The sequence below is a fragment of the Haliotis rufescens genome, unplaced genomic scaffold (assembly GCF_023055435.1).
Source record: "Haliotis rufescens isolate VD_foot unplaced genomic scaffold, xgHalRufe1.0.p SCAF_7, whole genome shotgun sequence".
Lineage (NCBI taxonomy): Eukaryota > Metazoa > Mollusca > Gastropoda > Lepetellida > Haliotidae > Haliotis > Haliotis rufescens.
Window position 1 is genome coordinate 4,688,310 of NW_025964361.1, and position 4,672 is coordinate 4,692,981.

Sequence of the window (4,672 nt, forward strand, 5' to 3'; positions counted from 1 at the left end):
AAGAAGAAACACTTGGAATGATACAGCAGTGAGCAAAACGTAGAGGTCAGCGGAGCAAAAGCGATCGTTTTTTCTGTTGAAAACAGAAGGGACGTCGATAACGGCAACGGTAACTACGTTACGGAGTTCGAGGAGTCAGAACGAGGCTCATCGCCAGCTTCCGGCGTGGTCAAGCCTAATGGCATTGCGAGGGTGAAACTGCCGGGTTTATTTCGTCTGAACACCGGGATTAAGTTGTAACTTACAACTGAAACGTTGCCTACATCAGTTTGAAAACATTGTGCAGGTGAAACTGGGTGTTTTCGTGCCTCCATTACTCGAAACAGGGTGAATTTTGTTCACTTTGATATGGATCATCTCTTGTAGACATTAACCTTAAACGTTTGCTAGGCCGAATAGCGATACCATATAACGACCCTCTATTATACCAGCCTTCACAATACCTTTTACATTCGACAGACTGACACGGGCTAACGGGCTAGTAAGAATGCCAATCTCTGATAATCCAAGTGGGAGTGGGGAATTATTCCCTAGCCTACAGGGATAAAATAAAAGTTAAATGGTACTGGTAAATACCAACGTGTGCAGCGACAGTTCTTATTTGGTTTGATTTCTATTCTGGAAAAACGACGACCACAGAAAATAGCTAATAGGAGAGAAAGATAAATGACAAGCCTATTGGTTATTACTATACTAGGCCTAAGGGCCGACCATTTCATGTTCTGTTGGAAGGGGGAGTGGGCGACCTTGGATTTTGTATGGAGACTAGATATTTTTCAGCTACAAATGCAAAATCAGCTAAAATTTGAGCCTAATAAAACATTTTTCAAAATCCCACCTTGCAACAACGTATTTTGTGGTGGCTGACATGTTCTTTTTGTCCAACAGATGGAAGCATAATTAGTTTTCAATCAATTTCGGAGACACTATATTTATTTTCTGAAAAATCCTAGCGACCCACACACTCACAGTCAGAGAAATCCTATTGACCGTCCCATTTGAAAACGCTGATGTGGACGTACAGGGGTAGAATTCAGACCCCTTGTATTATTTAGGTATTTTTGTAGAATGCAAGATACGAATATTACGTCATATATATATACATCAATCTACTCTTGCATACGAGTAGGTGTCAGTATAGGCTTTCTACTTGCGCCTGGCCTCGGCCTATGTATAAAAGCATGCCTTCTGCAATATCTGAAGACCACGGGCCAAAGGACCAGCAGTGAGGTCGACTCCTGTAAAGCCATAATGATGAGACGAGTGGAATCCAATATTGACTTGGGCGAAGGGAGATCACTCTCAATCACTTGTCCGACTACTGCTATTAGTTGGTGAAGTGCTCGTAATATATCCCATGTGGCGACACTTGTGTTTTAGAGAAGGCAATTCTCGATTCGCACTCCTTTAAAAGGAAGCCACAATTATTGTTACATTAGATACGATGAGTTATTATATTGGAATAAAAACATTATTCCAGATAACAAAGTGTCAGAGAGCTGTCCTCAGAGAATATCCCGTGTCACAATTGTCGCCACATAAACCATTAGAAGTGTCTGATCTTAAGGTAACCCCACCTGCTTAGAAATCTTCTGCTAAGTGCAGATCATGAAACTGGGACACAGCAGCACAGCAATATAGGGGCAACATTCACTTTTATAACAATATCCATATGAATTTATGTCTCATGTTCGGAAACCCTGGGATTTGGGCAGATGCCAATATTGCGATGCTGCTGTCACCCAGATATTATTAGCTGTAAGGAAGAAACACTGTAGAGAAAACAAAACAACTTGTGTATACATTACAGAAACATTTATTCAGATGACCGAAAGTCGAAAGTAATATGCCTCAAGGGAGATCCAAAAACGGGCCAAAATTGTATAGAAAGTATGGTCTTGTGCCATGCTAATAAGCCAAGAGGTTTGCCAAAAGGAAACTGAAAGTTGGGCCAAAACTGTGAGCCTAAAAATACGCCAAAAAATACGCTGGAATGGTAGTCTCTCTCTCTCTCTCTCTCTCTCCTCTCTCTCTCTCTCTCTCTCTCTCTCTCTCTCTCTCTCTCTCTCTCTCTCTCTCATACACACATACATGTAGGCTCGTTCATTCACGCCAACTCTCATCTCTAACATATATACAACAATATACACACTCCCTCTCACACATACATACACACATCATACATACATGCTCATTCACTCTCTCACACTCACACACCACCACTCACACACACATTATACACACATACATGCATACAGACAGACATGATAATTCAACCTTTCATTTACTCTTACACGCACACAATACACAACACCAAACATACATATTCATTCAGTCTCTCTCTCTCTCTCTCTCTCTCTCTCTCTCTCTCTCTCTCTCTCTCTCTCTCTATCACACACACACACACACACACACACACACACATGCTCATTCAATCTTATATTTACTCTCACACAAACGCACACATACATACAAACCTGCTCATTCATTCACTCACTTGCACACATTCAGACATTAAAAAGGATAAAGGAGTCTAAGAGAAGATCTTCCTAAAGAAGGCAGCCGCTCTCGTCAGCGCCTTCTAAAGGGATGAATCTCTCTGTCATCCACAAAGCTGTGGTCGTCCTCGTCCTCGTACACCCAGTAGTCACTGTCATCATCGTCACTTGGGGCAGGATAGTAATCAGCGTGGTTGATGGTGACGGGGCGGGGAGCGTCTCACCGTAGACAGGGCGGGCCCAGAACGGAGTGAAGACGCTCAGGGGTCGGGACAACGGGAAGGGGACACAGCCAGGGAACGCTACACATCGAGGGGATGGAGGGAGGGACAAAGGAAGTCAGGTCAGACAGAAATACGGGATACTTTTGCAAAGAAAACGAATCACAGTTTATTATAGGGACTTGGCAGACTTAATGTGCAACAAATCAGCTATACTAGACGGAAGAATTACAGGGTGGGCATGTAAAATTATACATACACAGTCGGACTCCTCATCCTGAGACGGCCACAAACTCACAGCCGCAGGAGTGCCATAATAGCGGAATTATGTCCTCCCGAGCTGAAAAAGAAAAACGAAAGCTAGGCTCAGTTAAATGTACGCCGACGGCTACGTTCAAAAAATCACAATTTACGACTCTGAAATGCTACAGTATGTCACTCGACCTCGGCCCTTTGACACCTCGAACTCCAAGTGTATGTAGGGTTACAGGCTGTGCTGCAAGACGACGTTTAACCAATAAAATGGGCCAAACAGCTGCTTTTCACGTAATACAGGTTATCTTACATCTGTACTACATCGCCCGACACTATAATGTACGAACAGGTTTCATCTGAGCACCACATGTCAAGTTTACAATCTAAAATGTTCAGTTAAGACAATTGCAAATGGCGGCCGCCATCTTCAGTCCGATACAGCTGCCTAACAACGACCAATTTCACGTCTAATTTAACATCTTAATACTGTTAAGTGGAATAATTGTGATCTTAAATACCTTGAATGTGAAGCCTTGTATTCATCTTGGAAGAAGAACACTTGGAATGATACAGCAGTGAGGCAAAACGTAGAGGTCAGCGGAGCAAAAGCGATCGTTTTTTCTGTTGAAAACAGAAGGGACGTCGATAACGGCAACGGTAACTACGTTACGGAGTTCGAGGAGTCAGAACGAGGCTCATCGCCAGCTTCCGGCGTGGTCAAGCCTAATGGCATTGCCGAGGGTGAAACTGCCGGGTTTATTTCGTCTGAACACCGGGATTAAGTTGTAACTTACAACTGAAACGTTGCCTACATCAGTTTGAAAACATTGTGCAGGTGAAAACTGGGTGTTTTTCGTGCCTCCATTACTCGAAACAGGGTGAATTTTGTTCACTTTGATATGGATCATCTCTTGTAGACATTAACCTTAAACGTTTGCTAGGCCGAATAGCGATACCATATAACGACCCTCTATTATACCAGCCTTCACAATACCTTTTTACATTCGACAGACTGACACGGGCTAACGGGCTAGTAAGAATGCCAATCTCTGATAATCCAAGTGGGAGTGGGAATTATTCCCTAGCCTACAGGGATAAAATAAAAGTTAAATGGTACTGGTAAATACCAACGTGTGCAGCGACAGTTCTTATTTGGTTTGATTCTATTCTGGAAAAACGACGACCACAGAAAATAGCTAATAGGAGAGAAAGATAAATGACAAGCATATTGGTTATTACTATACTAGGCCTAAGGGGCCGACCATTTCATGTTCTGTTGGAAGGGGGAGTGGCGACCTTGGATTTTGTATGGAGACTAGATATTTTTCAGCTACAAATGCAAAATCAGCTAAAATTTGAGCCTAAATAAAACATTTTTCAAAATCCCACCTTGCAACAACGTATTTGTGGTGGCTGACATGTTCTTTTTGTCCAACAGATGGAAGCATAATTAGTTTTCAATCAATTTCGGAGACACTATATTTATTTTCTGAAAAAATCCTAGCCACCCACACACTCACAGTCAGAGAAATCCTATTGACCGTCCCATTTTGAAAACGCTGATGTGGACGTACAGGGGTAGAATTCAGACCCCTTGTATTATTTAGGTATTTTTGTAGAATGCAAGATACGAATATTACGTCATATATATATACATCAATCTACTCTTGCATACGAGTAGTGTCAGTATAGGCTTTC

The 4,672-nt window shown here is 42.3% G+C and overlaps 1 long non-coding RNA gene across 1 annotated transcript in view; it reads right to left on the reverse strand.

Moving 5' to 3' along the window:
• Nucleotides 1-3,553: 3,553 nt before the first annotated feature.
• The window catches only part of LOC125376043, a 9,464-nt gene continuing 8,345 nt past the window's right edge, over nucleotides 3,554-4,672 (reverse strand). The window contains exon 6 of the long non-coding RNA XR_007218929.1: nucleotides 3,554-3,595. This is a non-coding gene — a long non-coding RNA (uncharacterized LOC125376043). The remainder of the gene's footprint in view (nucleotides 3,596-4,672) is intronic.